The 19,820-nt window shown below is 42.9% G+C and overlaps 1 long non-coding RNA gene across 7 annotated transcripts in view; it reads left to right on the top strand.

The window, feature by feature from the left end:
• The window catches only part of LOC309377417, a 204,505-nt gene extending 187,027 nt beyond the window's left edge, over positions 1–17,478 (top strand). For all 7 annotated transcript variants that reach the window (XR_014171538.1, XR_014171539.1, XR_014171540.1 and 4 more), the window contains one exon: positions 16,186–17,478. This is a non-coding gene — a long non-coding RNA (uncharacterized lncRNA). The remainder of the gene's footprint in view (positions 1–16,185) is intronic.
• Positions 17,479–19,820: the final 2,342 nt, after the last annotated feature.

Below are 19,820 nucleotides of genomic sequence, written 5' to 3'. Positions count from 1 at the left end.
TCATTACAAAGCAATACACAATTCATACAGCCTACCTCCAGGTTAAACAAGCATTTTGTTCAGAATATAGGGATCATTTGTTCTTGCAACCACGATAAAAACTTTGCCACTGCTAATGTTCTAGCATTTGTCCGGTCTTCCAATAGGAACCTGACATAGTGAGCCTCTGATTTTCCCGGGAAAGGTACCAGCATTTATTAACAATGCACCTGTATATATATATACACACACTTATATAGTGTCAGATGCATGTGGGCCAGGCAAAATCTGACAAGTCACTCCTGGTCTTAAATTGTCCAGGCAAAATGGCATAGCTTAACCTGGCACCAAAATGAGAAAAGAAATGCTGAACTTAGATATGCCTCAGTCAGTAAAACACGACTCTCTTAATCTCAGGGTTGTGGTTTCAAGCCCCATGTTGGGCAAAAGATTCCTGCATTGCAAGGGGTTGGACTAGATGACCCTGGTGGTTCCCTTCCAACTCTGTGCATGGTCCTGTTATTCTGTTGTATTTGAAATGCTGTTCACAGGAAAGATGGAGCAAACTTGTTTTGTGAGAGATGCTTGTGCTGTGATTCCTGCACTGGAGGTGGTTGGTCTAGAGCAGTGTTTCCCAACCTTGGGCCTCCAGCTGTTTTTGAACTACAACTCCCATCATCCCTGACTAGCAAGACCAGTGGCAAGGGATGATGGGAATTGTAGTCCAAAAACAGCTGGAGGCCCAAGGTTGGGAAACACTGGTCTAGAGGACCCTCGGAGGTCCCTTCCAACCGTCCAGTTCTGTGATACAATGATTAAAATACTCCAAGAAATAAATAAACGGGCTTCTCTGTGGCAGTCACTGGAAAGGGTTCCAGGGGCGGCCATCCCACAGAAAGTTTGGTATGTGTTCTGTGGCCCAAGCCCCATTCACTGGGGCGTGACCCGGTGAGTCGAAGGAGAGCTCCACAGTGGCAACGGGGCTGCCCAGGAGAGCTTGATTATGTGACCGCTGTTGAAAAAACGCCCGCCGGAAAGGGTGCCAACTTCCCAAGACACCGAGGCCCCTCCGGTGGTCACTCTCTGACCGGAAATTGCCCTCAGTCCAGCAACCCCTCCATCCTGAGAGGAGCACACTCGTCTTCTGGTATCCCATCACAGAAGAAAGAGACAGTCAGTAGTCTACACACTACTTTATTTATGGACTGTACACGGAGCTCTCATCTGACATGTCTGCTCTCCTGAGCAGCTAGCACAGAAATCCAACTCGACATTCACTTCACTCAGAAGCAAAAGTAACTCTCTCCAGTTACTGAGAACAAGCAGAGACTTCCTGCCTCACGCTACCAGACATCACATGATGTCAACAACCATTGTGCTGCTTCTCGCAGCTGGTGAGATATAAAATTCCCAACAACTGCATGCCTGAGGGATTTAGGCAGGTTGAGGCACATGTAGGCCGGCCACCTCAACGCCTCCCTTGCTCAGCCTCAGACTCTGGGCAGGAGCCCAAGGCAGCGGAGGCAGGGCCGGGTTGTGTGCCTAGTGGGAAGCGCGCAGCCTCTAGGCATGTTGAGGCGCGTGCAGGCCGGCCACGCCTCAATGCCTCCCGCTCAGCTGTTGAGCAGCAGGAGTCCGACTCCCGAGGTGGCGGGGCGGCAGGCGGCAGAGGCTGCCTGGTCATTCTGGCTAGGAATGATGGAAGTTGTAGTCCAACAACATCTGGGGACCCACAGGTTGAGAAACACTGCGAGTTAGACTCCGCTCAACTCCGGACTCCCCACAGCGCCTTCGGCAGTGGGGAGCACCCTGATTCAGCACGCCAGCTGCACCACTGGCTAGAGACGAGCCTGGCTGTGATCTGGACAATAACAAGCATACAGATGATGTGAGGCACACAGAAGTAGCTTTTGTATGTTTACGGCTGCAGCCATAAACTTGCTCACTAGCAGGTCAATTCCATCATAGGCCGTGGAGTTTATTTGCAAGCAAGCATTCCTGAAGCATTGTGCTGGCCAAGAATGATCAAAGCAGCTGCAACCATCCTTGTAGTTGGTGCTGCTGCAACATCCCAAGGCAATCTGGGAACTGCATAGGTGAAGGCTGCATAGAAGGGGCTCAAATGATCTTCTGCGTGCGTGGTGTATGTGTGTGAGATTAATTTGCAGCTGACAAACAGAGATGAAAAACAGAATGGGTGCTATGCTCCCTGTTATGTTTTGATACTGTTCTCTGTTTGCCCCTCCCAACACGTGAAAAACAACTCCTATCAAATAGAATATTCTTCAACTGCATGCAGTCTCTTGGGCTGCTGTTTGGGGGTGTTTGTTGGTAAGCAGTTTTGTCACTGGGCTTTTTGTGTGTGAATCTTTATTTTACATTTTGTGATTTATGTGGAAATTGTTCAGTATGCTTGTGCATATTCTGATGTTTGATATGTTGTTTTTAACTATTTTTGTTATGCTGCAGTTAAGTGCCCCCCCATTGTAAGATGCCTTAAGCATGGTTTGATCTGTGGAAAGGTGGCATACAAATAACATTATGTATAACAACAACAACAACAACAACTTATTGTTTATACCCTGCCCATCTTGCTGGTTTTCCCCAGTCACTCAGGGCGGCTCCCAACAATATTAAAAACACTATCAAGCATTAAAAACTTCCCTAAACATTGCCTTCAGATGTCTTCTAAAAGTCAGATTGTTGTTTATTTCCTTGACATCTGATGGGAGATCATTCCACAGGGTGGGTGCCGCTACCAAGAAGGCCCTCTGCCTGGTTCCCTGTAACCTCACTTCTCACAGTGAGGGAACTGCCAGAAGGCCCTCAGCCCTTGACCTCAGTGTCTGGGCAGAACGATGGGGGTGGAGACGCTCCTCCAGGTATACTGGGCCGAGGCCGTTTAGGGCTTTAAAGGTCGGCACCAACACTTTGAATTGTGCTCGGAAACGTATGTATGTATACATTCACTGTTCCTACAAATCCATCCCACTCTCTCCAGATTCTTTTCTGAGTGTTGGGGAACTCTTAATTCCCCCCCCCTGCTGTTTTTTAAAATAAAATTTAACCCATATGGCAGTACAGGTTGAAGTCTGGGTTTTATAGGTGCATAGATTTAGGAATCAGCTTCTAAATTTCACAATCATGCCCCATTTGAATTGTTGCGAACAGCTAAGAAAAAGAAATTATCTTTACATTTATTGAAAGATTCTAGCTCTGAAGATATGCAAGATCAAAGACCGGGTTAACAATTTGCTGGAGTGTGTACACTTGTGTTCATACACCTACAATAAGGAGAATCAGCTCATTATACACTGATGTTCAGAGTCAATTGGTTGGAAATAAACTGATTTTAAATGGGTTTAATATACACATCTAAGTTAGGTGCTGCAAATACCTAGCTCAATAAAAAAAAGACTATTATTTCACAGAGAAGTGTTATAAAGGTTTGGTTAACCACCTGGATAAAACATCAATGCTGAATAGATTAGGAATTTTTGTATTTCTTTCCTTTTTTGCAATTATATGTATATGTCATACTTACTCCTTGGAAGAGCTTACAATGGTTCCCGATAGTCATGAGCAAACTTGCCTTGTCTCAATTTGGAATCAGTTTGGCATTTATGTGCTTCCTTGGAAAACTTTTTTTCTGAGAGTTCTTTCCTGGATTATCATCGATTATTTCATGGAATCATGGAATTATAGAATTGGAAGGGACCACAAGGCTAATCCAGTCCAAAATCCTGCAATGCAGGAATCTTTTGCCCAATGTGGGGTTTGAACCCACAACCCTAAGATTACGAGTCTCATGCTCTACCAACTGAGCTATCCCATGGGCAAAACATTTGACATTACTGCTGAGAAGTGTAGTTGCCAGCACCACCCATAGGAGAGAGTTCATTGGAAATGCATTCACGCCATCCAGATAAAAAGTGAAACGGCAGAGTTTGAGGTAATAATAATAATAATAATTATAGTAATAATAATAATAAATTTATTTATACCCCGCCCATCTGGCTGGGTTTCCCTAGCCATTCTGGGTGGCTCCCAACAGAATATTAAAAATGCAACAAAACATTAAACATGAAAAACTTCCATAAAAAGGGCTGCCTTCAGATGTCTTCTAAAAGTCAGATAATTGTTTATTTCCTTAACATCTGATGGGAGGGCATTCCACAAGGCAGGTGCCACTACCGAGAAGGCCCTCTGCCTCGTTCCCCGTAACCTCACTTCTCGCAGTGAGGGAACCGCCAGAAGGCCCTTGTAGCTGGACCTCAGTGTCCAGGCTGAACGATGGGGATGGAGACTCTCCTTCAGGTATACTGGGCCAAGGCCATTTAGGGCTTTAAAGATCAGCACCAACCATTGTGCTTGAAAATGTACTGGATGGAAACAGCATCTACATCATGCATACCTGTATTCATTCATTAAATTTCTATCCTGCCCTTCCTCCCAAGGGGACCGGTTAAAGGATTCAGAGAAATGATAAGATACCAAACCAAAAAAATTATCTGGTTGGGCAGTGTAGTATCTAGAGCAGTTAACAATAAGTTCATCACCAGTAGGGTGTTAACAATAGCCTGTTTCTGCCTATAAAACTGCTGGCGCTGCAGTTCTCAAAGACCAACAAGAATTTCATGGAGAACAAGGGGCTAATACTGAAGTGTGTTTGGGGCATGGGCTTCCAAAGCAGCCCGGTCAGTCTGTCCACTGACTTAACATGAGCAGAATCCCATTGAGCATTGGATGACAACTGATGCGTCAGGTGGGGAATGCAAGAACCTGTGCCCGTTTCACAGATGTTGAGTTAAAGTGTGCTGAAGTGCAGCAGCACAAGCAGTCATGACAGATATTGCAGAATTTGGTGGTTGTTGCTAAACCACCCCTAGATATTCACTGTTGTAGATTGAAAGCATCTCTCCATCCACGATGGATGCTTAGGAAAGTAGATAGCTACTAGGATCTCATTGTCTTAAAATTTTAGTCATACCAATAATGTTGGTGTTTTAAGGAAGTCAATGAAACACTTCCCCCTCTCTTTGGAGTTATTCACTTTGTCTTAGGTGAGGAGAAAACAGAGTTTTAAAAATGATTGCATTGCATTTAAGCCTGTGAAGCCATCTACTGTGTGTAATTTCACACCCTAAAATCAAGATTAATCACATATATACACCCCCACCCTCCCCACTCATCATGCAATGCACACAGAGCCATAACTTCAGCGATATGACTGCTGTTCCTCACATACTAATCAATCTGCCCAGGGCATTCCAGCAACAAAATGTCCAGTTTTCATAGCATGCAATAAAACGAGTATGACTATACCTATATTGAAAGATGTTCAGAACCTATCCAAACCTAAGTGAATACTACAATCTAAAATACCTCACAAAAACTGCAAATATTTAAATCTTTCCAAATATATGGAGAATGCTTGGAACAGAAATTTCAAAGCTTTGGGTCATATCCAGTGCTGTACAGGGGCAGTTTCACTCGTGCAATGGGACTTCCATTTCCTCTCCTCACCCCCTCACCCCCCAAAATCTGCTCTGGAGGGTTCCCCAACCCCTTTTATAGTAAGCTTGCTTCTACACAGGCACCCCCACCTCTGTCATTTATCCAGAGAAGCAAGAGGCATCATCACAGTTGAAGACACATGTCCAGTCAGGTCAAAACACTGAGAAGAAGAAGAAGAAGAAGAAGAAGAAGAAGAAGAAGAAGAAGAAGAAGAAGAAGAAGAGGAGCTTGGATTTGATATCCCACTTTATCACTACCCGAAGGAATCTCAAAGTGGCTAACATTCTCCTTTCTCTTCCTCCCCCACAACAAACACTCTGTGAGGTGAGTGGGGCTGAGAGACTTCAAGAAGTGTGACTAGCCCAAGGTCACCCAGCAGCTGTATGTGGAGAAGCAGGGAATCGAACCTGGTTCACCAGATTACGAGTCTACTGCTCTTAACCACTACACCACACTGGCTCTTCTTCACTGGGTGCAATGCAGATCCAGTGAGGGGTGTGGCCTGAGGAGACTTCTGAGGGCCTGATAGAATGGACTGGAGAGCCACATTCAGATGGTAGGTGTCTGGCAAGATGCATTTGTCTAGTGGGTCATAAACCAACGAGAGCAAGAACTGTCCATGGGAAGGAATGGGTCATGCCACTAATGTTTGAGAGGCCAAAACTCTTCCCTCTTTCCGATTTTCTAACTTTTTTCAGTGTTGCTGCTTTTTTTAATATTGTGGGAGGCTGACTCACCACAGAATTACATATATTTTTTCATACCTGAAATGATTTTTGAGACAGATTGAAAAAAGGGATGAAACCCCATCAGCTTGCAACCATTCCATGAACGCTGTGGTAAATTTTGACCTTGTCAGGCAAAGACATTTGATTTGGTTTCTCTGAAAAAGATACATCCACAATATTAAATTAATTTCCTGTAAACTTCACTATTCTACATTACCAAGCCTTGTAAATGTCATCTTTATCCATCATCGTGTAATATTTTGATGTCTCGTATATGGAAATTCTCATTTCATTTTCTGCTTTTCTAAAAAGACAGGTTATTTCCCTATTAAATTACCCCTTCACAGTTTTGTATTTTATTACATTTTCTGTCTAAGGATGCACAATGGTCCTTGAAAAGTTAATAAATCTACTTAGTTACTTTCTAAATTAGTTGGTGCTACTCCTTCACCCACCCACCCCCAATACAGCATGGCTTGGTTTTTTAATTATTATTATTTTTGTAAATAATCATAGGGAAATGCTGTGGGATTCTGCTAGGCTCTCTTGAAGAAGAAATATCAAAGATTCATGGAAAAAACATATTAACTGCTTGAATTGCAAAACAGCAGAAAACAGATAGGCTCAGTCTGTGGTTGAATTATTAACCAAAACATTGCAAGCAGTTAATATGAAGGATGCAATCTATGCATGTCATTTGTATTAAAGGACATCCAGAAAAACCACAGCTAGTCTTCATCAAGCAGTGTGTGCTGGATTCTCAGAAAGACCCAGATCTGCTTAGGAGTGCCTTGATTCTTGAACCATCTTTCGCAGAAACTTGGGGGCAGATCAGACAATCTATCTTCTCCAGTGTCTGGAGAGGAGTGCGTCCTTGCAGTTCATAGCTGCCCGCCCAGTATGCCATTCCAGCCACCCCCACCTGTGTAAGCAAGGTATGGCATGACCACCTACTACGTACAGATATACAGTTCAGTGGGTATCAGGGACTGGGCAGAGGAGGAATGGTCCTTGCAGAGAAGAAGAAGGCAGTTCAGAATTGCAACAGGGGTTTGAGGGAGATCACAGCTCAGAGGCAGATGATGAGCTGAGGAAAGCTGGGCGGAACTGGCAAAATTGACATACAAACTGCGAGACAAGGACAACTTTGGCATTAAAGAAGAATGGGAACTTTTTACAAATTACTTAAAAAACCAACAAAATGAACTGGACTCCTTGGCAGGTTTTGAATAAACATACACAAAGTTATTATTGTTAACATAATAGATAGATAATTTAAGGATCTTTACAATTTTATAATATGCAGAGAATAACATGTGTTGAAAAATCAGAGAGAAGAGCTGAGGGAAGTCTTGGGGGGAGGGGTGAAGGGAAAAAATTGGGTGTGTGAAGATGATTTGTTTTTGATAATTTGTTATGTTGAAATTCTTAATAAAAACTATTTAAAAAAAGAGAGAGGGGGGGGAAAGCTGGGAAATAATGGGAGAGGAGGAGGAAGAAGAAGAAGCACCACCAGGGGAGCGACAGCTGGCAGACTCAGTGTCTTTCGAAAGTATTCCGGACCTCCCTCTCCCAGAACCCCACGGGCCTTGAAAGTAGGAGAGCTCAAAGACAGAAGGGCTCTTTTCAGCACCCGTAGCGATGACTCATTAGTAAGTGGGAGAGATGGAGGAGTGGAGAGTCACTTGGGGCAACGCCATTATTCCAAGAGGCTGCATTCCCAAGCCTCTCTCTGTGAATAGTGAATAAACACAGATGGCCAGCGTGGTGTAGTGGTTAAGAGCGGTGGACTTGTAACCTGGTGAACCGGGTTTGCGTCTCCGCTCCTCCACACGCAGCTGCTGGGTGACCTTGGGCTAGTTACACTTCTTGAAGTCTCTCAGCCTCACTCACCTCACAGAGTGTTTGTTGTGGGGGAGGAAGGGAAAGGAGAATGTTAGCTGCTTTGAGACTCCTTTGGGTAGTGATAAAGCGGGATATCAAATCCAAACTCTTCTTCTTCTTCTTCTTCTTCTTTTCCATTCTTGGCAGCCTGCCATGGAGGTTGGTTTCTCTGCTGCCTGACAGTGGGCAAAGGTGATTTACTATTATAACTGAGTAAATCAAACACACTAATTTCACCTAAAGTAGGTGGCATCCATAGCTGGCACACCAACATAGTCACCAACTCCAAGGGGCCAAGGGGTCTTTGCCCCCTCCCCCAAGTTGATGGGCATTGCAATTCAAATGGTGTTCGTCCACTGAGTCATGTGGTCAGTTATGCAGGGCAGGACTTACTTGGGCCCCTCCCAATATTTTATTCACACTGAGTAGGCATGGGTGAACTGCATACCCACATTCCCTTCCATGCATGACATCAGGTTGAATTTTATTTGCTTCAGCCCTCCTTCATAGAAGTGAAATCTAATATTGATCAGCTCTCTCTCTGGGCACAAAAGAATAGGGGCACCTTCTGCCTACTGAACCTCCAGCATCCCCTACCAACAATGGCCAGGAGGATCTGGATTTGTGTAGGGCTTAGACATTTCCATGGAGCAGCTATTGATTGCGAAAAATTGGAAAAGTGGTCTTATACCGACAAAAACAGAGTGGCTTGCCAAATTATTGGAGTATTACAATATATCCAAAACAATGGGAGAAATTGGAAGGATCTCAAAAGAGAAGATAGACAAGGACTACAAGGTGTTTAAAGGATACTCGCAAAATCATATTGAAAAATCAGAACTCCTATAAGAATAAACAAGTTCCGTTATAAATACTGAAATACTAAATAAGGTGGATAACAATGTGTAACAGAAAAATAAGTAGAAAATTGGTTTAAAAGTGTGTGAGAGAAAGCAATAGAAGTGGAAAGAAATTGCAACTGAGTAGATTGGAAGTCTAACACAAGGGTGGAGTGAGAGGTGAGGGATGGTGGTGGGAAAAGGAAGTATCTGTGGGATTGAGTGTGGGTATGTATGAATAATTTTAAGGATTGTATGAAATGTATGTTTGTATATTCGTAATATGTATGTATTAATGTTGAATTATTTTAATAAAATATTTGATTAAAAAAAGAAAGACATTTCCATGGAGCAAGTGGGGGGCAATAACATTGTTTTTGTGTAGATATGGCATAGGAAGAGGAACTTGGGAAGCTGTAGTAGAGAGTCTTGGTAGCTGATGAGGCTTTTGAAAAGGGTAGAATAGATCTTCCCCCCCACACAAAAAACTCTCAGCTGCCTTACCTGTAAAGCAACAGATGTTATTGGACTCCAGATGTTGTTCCACTATAACTCCCATCACCCTGACTATAGGTCATGATGGCTGGGGTTGATGGAGGTTGGAGTCCAACAAAATCTTGGTGCCCCCAGGTTCTCCATCTCTAATGCAAAGGAAGGTAAGTCCAACTCTTCCACACATTTTTGGAAAGGCTCTTGCTTTCCATGAAAGCCCCACCCATTTTGGCAACAAGGATTAGTGGTTCCATGAAGACACCATTAGTTGGGCTGCCTCTATGCCTGCCCTCATCCTGACACTCAGAATGTGTAGAACTTTACCCTTCAGTAGTAGCAACCCAATTTCTTGCTGTTGCCTTGTAATAGATTCAAAACTGGAATCCCAACAGTGCTTAACTCCATAAATAATAATTAGCACCCCCGCATCTTTTGCATTAATCTGTAAACAATGCTAATCCAACAGTGAATCAAGAGAAGCATAAAATGTCACCAGGTGCTATCAAATACAGTGCTGTCAAATATAATAATAAATTCAAAATCGGGGGGGAAAGATCAATAGCATATTAAGTCTTTAGCTAAGATAAGCAAGCCTCACCTCTGAATGGTTGACTGCCCTCTTTACCTAACTGTAAATGAATTTTAAAAATTCTATTATGACATATGAAGTAGCAAAGGGGAAATCCATTTCCATCTCTTTCTAGTTATGTTCAGTCCTTTAAAAAAAAAATCCATATAACAGCCTGTGTCTGAAATGATTAAAAAATCAATAACAGGCTCCTTTTTTTGAGAATGGTGTTTTGATAACCTTTCAACAAGTGGTGTTCTGGACATCCTTCACCACTTGCCTGGATGCATTATCTGTAATTGTCTTTTAATAGACTGAGACTAAATTATTAGAAAAGAATTGCATCACCAGGGAGTAAGGGTTGTCAGATACCACTGAGATGTAATACATCAAAAGCTGTTGTGTTCAGCCTTATCTCATGGGCTGTTTGTTTTAAAGAGACATATTCAGAAATAAAAGGAGCTTTTGACCCTTATAACCTATTTTGGTTTCGAATCGGTAAAAATAACGAGTGCAAATCCGCATACAGTTCTAGAGAATTAATTAATCAACGGCAACAACACCATATTGGATAAAGAGTTCATAACCTGAAAAGGAGATAATGCAAACTTTCTTTCAAGCCAAGCATGCATTTGGTTGTCCAGAAACTAATTAAAAAGATTGCTAGGAAAAGCTTTATTTTAAGAGAATAGATGGAAAAAGGCAAAACAAGTTGTTTACTGAGTTGTATCAAAGCATAATTTTTTTATTTTTTTTTTGCTTTGTCCAAAATGACTTACTGGTTTCACTAAGGGTATGACCAGATGTTAAGGTCAAGATGAGTTTGGCTCCAAACATGACAGCTTTGTATTAATTTCTCCTTTCTTACCAATCTCAAGTTGCCCTGCACAGTGAATGTTTCTGCAACCCATCCATGGTAGCCAATGGGAGCAGGGCAGAAAAATGCACCCTGTGACGCTCTTGTAAGTATCTATACCTAAATGTTATGGGATAGAGGAAGAGGAACTTGACATAGGCCTGCCATTTCAGTGGCAAAGTTCACGTGCACAACATCAGAGTCAACATAGTCCAGCATGTGGTCTGATAGCCCTTGTTCCCCAGACCAATCTCCATCATACAGAATCAGAATCAGTAGAATCTTTATTTGCATCAGCCACTAGCCATAGCAATAAAATAAAATACAATGTACTGAAGAGAAAAGTAAAAACTTAACTACACAAAATACATTCTGGAGGTTTACATCAATAATCAAATACAGTGGTACCTCTGGTTATGAACTTAATTCGTTCTGGAGGTCCATTCTTAACCTGAAACCGTTCTTAACCTGAGGTACCACTTTAGCTAATGGGGCCTCCCGCTGCCGCCACACCACTGGTGCACAATTTCTGTTCTCATCCTGGGGCAAATTTCTTAACCCGAGGTACTACTTCTGGGTTAGCGGAGTCTGTAACCTGAAGTGTTTGTAACCTGAGGGAGGTACCACTGTAATAGATCTTATTGTAACTGCCCCTACTATATATTTTTTGCAGTTTTTGCTGACTCCGTCATATAACTACATAACATTGTCATACCTGGATAAAGCATAAGGCAAAATAAGCAGTGGAGCAGGCCTGCTAAAACCAAAGAAAGTGATGCAGGGAGCTAGAATGAACCAGGAATATCAATGGCATGTGGAAAGGGTCATGCTGGAAGCAGTGCCCTTTCAGCATGAGCACTGCCACTTAGCAGGGCAGGGATGAAACAGGGCAAGGCAGCGGCAAGGTCAGGGGAGCTACCAGTTGGTGGCAGTGGCCCCACAGCTGCAGCGTACCTCTAAGATGTTGCTACCACCAACCCAGGGCTCCCCGACTTCACCTCCTCCTCAGCCCATTGCATCCTCATCCCAATAAACTACATCCCATAGTAATAAACAGAAATAACACACACGCACACCTGCCATTTAAAAGGCCATAGGTTGTTTAATTAGCCAAAGGCCTGGGAGAAGAGGTATGTTTTTGCCTGGTGTGTAAGGATATGTAACAAAGGATATGCCAGTTGAGTCTCCCTGGAGAGAGTTTTCCACAAGGTGCTGCTGGCTGTATCTTGGCCTAACTATGAACTCATTGAATGAAGTAAACAATTTTCTCAACATCATTTATTCAATTATAGTTTGGAACTGATACTGGCCTCCTTTACATGGCTGTTATGAGGAATTTTGAGGGAATGAATGTGATTACTGAGAGAATGTGTGTGATGATAAGTGCTATATTAAGTAATGAATACAGATGATTGAGCATGCCCATCATCTACTTAGATTACATGATTTTGGGATTTCTGTTTATATTTTTAATTAATTGCATCAATTTACTGCCTTCTTCCAAGGGATGCGGGTGGTGCTGTGGGTTAAACCACAGAGCCTAGGACTTGTCGATCAGAAGGTATAAAGTGAGATGAGCGCCGCAATCCCAGAGTTGGCCACGACTGGACTTAATGTTCAGGGGTCCCTTTACCTTTATCTTTACTGCCTTCCTCCAGGAGGTTGAAGCCAGATTTTATTCTTACAACAGGCCAGAGAGGTGGTGACTGACCCAAGTTTACACAGTGGACTTCATGACCACACAGAGACCTGAATCCAGGTGTTCCTAGGCTAAGTAAAACACTCTTCCCACTAATTTACTTTACTTGTAACTGGATATACAATCCCAATCAATGGAATCATCTGCTCCCTGATATAAACTGAGCAGACCACAGGAACTAAAATGGCATCTTATACATGAGCAGGATTCACCTTGCTCTCTAGGCAAAACTGGTCAATATGGTTAAAAGTAAGGGGTCATCACTGGGGATATCTTATTTCACAACCCCCTCCTAATATAAACTAAACTAAACTATCCAGGGATCAGACAGGGCAAGGCAGAATACACAACAGAAGGCTGGACACAGCCAGGACCAAAGAGAACAGGAATCTAGGTTTCCTTATTGCTGGAGCCAGAAAACAAACCCAACTAGCTTTCACAGGGAGAGACAGGTTCTCATGCAGACAAGGTTTCAGAAAGACTGGAATAGAGCCATCAGCTGTACTCAGAAAGTGGCGTTGAGTGATGGATGAAAATGGAAAAATGAGGCTCAAGGTGATGGAAGACCAAGCATATTGGGCTAGAAGAGAAATCCTATAATGTGTCTGTGAATTACTTGTTTTGCATCCATCATTGAAATAATTCCTGCTCAGATGAAGAAAGTTTCCCTGCCTGCTGCAATTAAGCCTGCAAGGTAGGTTACGGAGGAACAGAAATGAGTCTATGTTGACTGGGCACTTCATTCTGAAGATTCAGGCCTGCATTGCCCCAGAAGCAATTTGACCTGGTAGGTCATAAGGCGTGCAACCAGCGCTGGGACCTCAGCGATCATACCTCTTGTCTATCTACCCATCACTGAGAGAAGGATCAAACTGGACTCCTCTTGGTCTTTACAGAGGCTGAAGAGCATCAAAAAGATAAATCAGCCTGATTGGTCTTAGGTTGGATCCCTCCCCACTTTTCCCGTTCCTAGGGACTTCTTACTCCTGGGTAGGTTTTGATTGTGATGCATCAATGAGTTGACTTTGGCTGCTTGGCTAATTACTTGCTCTTTCATCACAAGTGAAGCCAGAACAGAATGGAATTAGCTGCTCAGCCCATTCTTAGACCACTCAGCAAATGACCACTCAGTTCTCTGGAGGAAGCATTCTGCCCTGGTTGCAATCTCCAGACTGTCTTCAAATAAAACCCAGTGAAAAGCATTTTACAGAAATGTTTTCCGTTTCGTTCCATGTCTGTGGTTGTCCTGTACCTTCATTCTGCCTTGCATTTCACTTATGCAATGAGAATTAAGTCTGGGGATTTCTAAAATTGGTTCCAGAATTGCAACATTTGAAGATGGCTGCAGCTTGCAGTTCCTTCAGTTCATTTGTCTCTTTCTCCTCCTCTACTTTATGCATGGATGAAAAACTGTGCAGAATTTTTTGGGTTAAATTGCCTGTGACTGCATCATGATGTTTTACACACACACCAGTATATGTGCATGTTTCTGTATTGCTTTCTTTGCTGTGTTTTATGCACATATAAACATAGTAACTGTGCATCCACAGAGACATTTGTACATATTTTTACTAATTTTTCTTCTTATTTTTATGTTAGAAAAGCTAAGATTTTGATGCTTTATTTTGTTTTCTAATGGGTCTGTGACCAATAGCCAGATTGTCTTAATGGTTAGAGTGTTGGCTATGATCTGAGGGAGAAGGGTTCAAATCCCCACTCAGCCATGAAGCTCACTGGGTGATCTTGGGCAAGTCATAGAGTTTCCATACATCTGGAATTTCCCAGACATATCCAAAATGCTACAGTCGGCAGCAGTGTCCACGTGGAAGTCAGGAAAATGTCTGGGAAAATCTGGACATATAGCAGCCCATGTTGGCAGTGTCATTTTTTCCAATCTTTGGCCCCCAAACAAACAAACAAACAAAGACCTCAACAGCTTTTCTGACGGGATTTTCACTGTCTGAAATATGGCAAACCTAGCCATTCACTTAGAGGTAAAGGGTAAAGAGACCCCTGACCATTAGGTCCAGTCATGGATGACTCTGGGGTTGCGGTGCTCATCTTGCTTTATTGGCCGAGGGAGCCGGCGTACAGCTTCTGGGTCATGTGGTCAGCATGACTAAGCCGCTTCTGGTGAACCAGAGCAACACACGGAAACGCCGTTTACCTTCCTGCTGGACATTACCTATTTATCTACTTGCGCTTGACGTGCTTTCGAACTGCTAGGTTGACAGGAGCAGGGACCAAGCAACGGGAGCTCACCCCGTCGCAAGGATTCGAAACGCCGACCTTCTGATCGGCAAGCCCTAGGCTCTGTGGTTTAGACCACAGCGCCACCCACGTCCCAATAGCCATTCACTTACTCTCAGCCTAACCTACCTCACAGGGTTGTTGTGAGGATGAAATGGGAAGAGGGGAACCATGTGACCATCTTGAGATCCTTGGAAGAAAAAGGTGGCATATAAATGCAATAATAAATAATTATAACATAACATAACATTTGATTGATCAAAATTCCAGAAATAACAAATCGAACAATGGAAGATTCTTAATGTTTTGGTTCCGCTTTGGAAAGAGGACCAGATAATTTAGAAATCCAACACTGGAGGGTAATTTTGGAAAAGGCAACTCTAACCTCATCTAGCTGCTAATGCTTGCTTCCCCAGATGTTAGAATGGAATCTACTCCCTTCATATTAGTCTTAATAACTAGAATGGTCTGCCTTTAAAGTTGGGGCCTCCTCACTCTCAGCAATTGGTGTCTGCTTTTCCTTTTCTTCTCCCTGCCGGTTCAGTTACAACGACACAAATTAGGGAAGCTTATGCCAGCACAAGAGGAAATGCTGATTGCAACTTTTCACATTTAATTAAGTAGGAAAAAATCATAGTAAAATTATGTTGGCACTGTAATATAGAAGACTAAGTTGTCAACGGCAACTGCAGCTTTGATCTTGCTAATTATAGCTATGTGAATGGATTTGCTAATTGTGGGCTGTTTTAATAGGATGTTATAACCTACTAAGTTGTGTGCGTACAGTACTTTTTGGAAGGCAGTGATTTAATGGTAATGTGAGGTGCAAAGAGGTTGGCACCTCTGATCTGCAACAAAGAGGGAAATTGCTCCCTTCCAGTCATGCTAGTTGTACTGAGCAGGTGGGAGCCATGTGCTGTAAGCCAAAGGAAAGTGGGCAACAGGGATCCCATAAAACTGGAAGAAAAATTAAGAAAGGCAAAAGCCAATCAAACGAGAACATGATTTACTGATAGCAGTTATATGGAGGGGGGGGGAACCAGAATCCCCAATGATTTTCTTCAGGGGAAATTGAAACCTACACACCATGATTGCAGTATGGTAGAACTTTGCATTTTACTCTCCAGGTGTGGAAAGGGTTGGGTCACATCCATGTTGTTCTTTGAATCATTTACTCTGCAGAGCTCCCAGTGATATCTGGGGAAGTCTTCCAGAATAATTCAGTGTTTTGAGATTTTGAGTCTGAATGATTGTCTCCAGCATCCTTATTCTTGGATATCAATCACAACCTCCCTCCCGTCGCCATCTCCGACTCAGTTCAGAAAGACAGTTCGGAAAATGTAAAGTTTTGTTTGCCTTGTTGTCTTTTTCAGAAGTGAGACTGAAAAGAACAAGGCCAGAGGCTGGAGAATCTAAAAGCTATAGAAGGAAACAAATTAGTTCGCTTGCTGGAAGGAGAAGCTCACATCCTGAGCAGAACTGATGAGCTGCCAGCGACTGTCATAATGAAACATATCAATGCCTTCTGGAGGATTATGCCACCGACATCTTTTTCAAAGAGGCTTTTGAAAGACTTTTGAATAGCCAGAGAGGAGACGGATTGTTATTGCCCTCTTGTTCCCCTTTGCCTTGCTAATGTTAATGACCTCAGACTTTGCATTTCTCCGCCCCTCTGCTGAATAATTGAGAATGCATATACCAAGAAATCATGAAGATGTAAAATAGCCAGCACATTAATGATGCAGCACAATCCTATCACCGGGCTGAATCCGTATGTTCAGAACAGAAAAGGGAAACTTGATAGGCTTCTCCACTCCCAGACTGCCTCCAATCAGCACTGGATTTAGGGCAGTGTAGATGGTTCTCCAGCACAGAGTGCTGAGCCGAGGGGCCTCCCAAATTGAGAAGACCCATAGTTGAGAAGATCCATTTTGGGGTAGCACAGGGCGCCATATTGCAAAAGATTACCAAAGTCCAAGCCTGCTCCAATTTCTAAGGTCTTCCCAGTGTGATTGGGCCTTATAATCTAAAACAGGGTTAGCCAATGAAGTGCCCTCCGGATAGGATTGGACTACAAGTCCCATCTGCCTCAGCCAGCAGTGCTGATGGAAATTGTAGTCCAGCAACATCTGGAGGGCACCAATTGGCTACCGTTGCTAATGAACACTTATTTCTGAAGTGAGTTCTGGGATTCACTGAACTTTTCTAGAAACTAATAGTGGACTCACCTCAATAATGGAGGAAAAGCTTCACAAAAGGGCAGGTTGTCTACCTCTATGGACCTTCTCTGTCAGTTACTAGTAACTGTAAAGTACACAAGCAGTTTGCAGAAAGCAATGATGAGGGCCGCTAAGTCTGGCTAGTGCTGTGAACAAATTGAGAGGGAGCCCTAGAACACTCATTAGCTTCCTTTACAACTTTGTAGGGGGATTGTTGACAGACCAATAAATATAGACATGGTTTAAGTGATTGTGGCTGACCTTTAATTCCATTTAATATACTGTGATCCACATTTGAATGGGTATTCCTGTTGATTTCATGAGACGTCCAATGGCCTTTTAAAATGCGTTGGGGAGGAGAGGGTGATTGTTGTGGTTGTTTTTATTATGTATTTTGTGTTTTTATATTGTGATTTTATGTTGTAAGTGCCCTGAGACCTACGGGTATATGACAGTATACAAATTTAATAAAACAAAATAAATAAATAAAAAAACAAATCAGCAGCAGCAGCAGCAACAACAACAGAGCAACCTTTTCATTCCTCCACCCATCCCGTCACGAAGCTTTAACCTGAGTTGTGTACATAATAAGAGTCTACTGGATCAGGCCAATGACCCAACTATTCTCACAGTGGCCAATCAGATGCCTAGGGAAAACCGGAAGGGGAGGATCCAAGTACACAAGCTCTCTTGCCTCCTGTGGCTTCCAGCAAATGGTTCTCAAGAGCATCACTTCCTTCATCTGTGAAGGCTGAGCATAGCCAGCATGCCTTGTAAACACTGATAGCTTCATCCTCCATCAATTTGTCCAGTCCTCTTTTAAAACCATTCAAGTTGGTGACCATCGTTGCCTCCTATGGAAACAAGTTCCGTAGTTTAACCATGCACTGCATGATGAAGTACTGTCTTTCACCTGCCCTGAATCTTCCAGCATTCAGCATGTTGACCAACATCCAAGCTGCAGTTAAGGAAAGGGTCCCTTGTGCAGCTTTGGAAAGTTTTGATACAAAGTTGACCTAAGTTGTCAGTAACTGGCAATGATGTCCCTGTTCCCATTACTTCGACAGAAGGTAAATTTGGATTTATATCATGTTCTCCAGCTTATTAGGAAGAGCAGAGTCTAAAGCCCATTTTGATGGATTATACAAATGGATGGTAATGGTAAATCATTCTTTTAGTATCCTTTTAGCATCTGCTGAATAGTGGGATAAAAGTGAACGTAGGTCTCCCTTTTTTTTTTTACTGTCTCGGGCAGAAGTGGAATAGCAATAAAATAAAGAGGGGAAATGGCACATGGGGCCAGTAAAATGGTAATAAAGATGCTTCTGATCTTGTTAGTCATACTGCAATGCTGGCAGGTTGCTCAAACCAGGCAAAGTGTGCATTCAAACTTAAAACAGTAGCAAAAAGAGGAAAAAATGCAGTACATCTACAACTCAATGTGTCTCGTGCATTTGCTTCTCCAATTTCCTTAGTCCCTATGACATAAGTGAAAATAGAATTTCTCTCTGTGAACTCCCTGGACCATACATAGAACAACCTTTGGACAGAGATACGAAATCAGGACCAGGAGGACTCCACTCCTGCAATAGTCATAATGATACAAACGCTTTGGAACTGATCTTTTTCATGTGTACCCTACAAAATCTATATTCAATCTTGATATAATTTGATCACAAGATACTATAATCACAGTACCAAATTTAGTATAACCATAGTTTTCAGGACCCATGCTATTCTGGTATCTTGGGACCTGTAGATCAATAACTTCGGTAGGGCACAACATTGCCTACACTTGATGTAGTACATAATATGGTACATAATATATACATATTATTATTAAAAGGTAAAGGGACCCCTGACCATTAGGTCCAGTCGTGACTGACTCTGGGGTTGCGGCACTCATCTTGCTTTATTGGCCAAGGGAGCCGGCATACAGCTTCCGGGTCATGTGGCCAGCATGACTAAGCTGCTTCGGGCAAACCAGAGCAGCACACGGAAACGCCATTTACCTTCCCGCCGGAGCGGTACCTATTTATCTACTTGCACTTTGACGTGCTTTCGAACTGCTAGGTTGGCAGGAGCAGGGACCGAGCAACGGGAGCTCACCCCGTCACGGGGATTCGAACCGCCGACCTTCTGATCAGCAAGTCCAAGGCTCTGTGGTTTAACCCCCAGCGCCACCTGCGTCCCACATATTATTTACATTTAATTCCCACCTTTGCTCGAAGGAGCTCAAGGTGCCATACATGGTTCTCCCCATCTCCAACTTTACCCTCACAACATTCCTGTGAGGTAGGGCTACAATGAGAGGCAGTGATTGGCTCAAGGTCCCCTGGTGGGTTTCATGGCTGAGTGGCGTTCCTAATCTTCCTGGTCACAGTCCAACATACCGACCACTAGTCCAACACACTAATCTCTATAGCACAATAAGATGTCATCATGAGCTCAGTCGTCTTCTTTTTTACCCAGCCAACTTAAATACCAAATGGGAGCATCAAAAATGTTTTCAGTAGACTTGATTCCCACCCCCACCAGTGTATCTAAGTGAGCAACCATTGCACTCTGTTATATCGCACTCTTTAAGATTGATGAAATTGCCCTCTGAACAAGTCACATAGAGCACACAGGACAATGCTTTCCTGGGAGGGAGTTTTCTCACTCATCAAATTTTAGTTGTTTTAATTAGATTTTACCTTTTAGTTTTCTATTTAATGTTAACCACCCACGGCCCTTGGATGAAATTATGTATCTCTATGTTTTTTGGCAAAAGCATAAAAAAACCTGAC

Source organism: Podarcis melisellensis, assembly GCF_964234715.1.
Source record: "Podarcis melisellensis genome assembly, chromosome: 9".
Classification (NCBI taxonomy): domain Eukaryota; kingdom Metazoa; phylum Chordata; class Lepidosauria; order Squamata; family Lacertidae; genus Podarcis; species Podarcis melisellensis.
The sequence above is the reverse complement of the archived record's forward strand: the minus strand, read 5'-3'. Positions and strand labels throughout refer to the sequence as shown.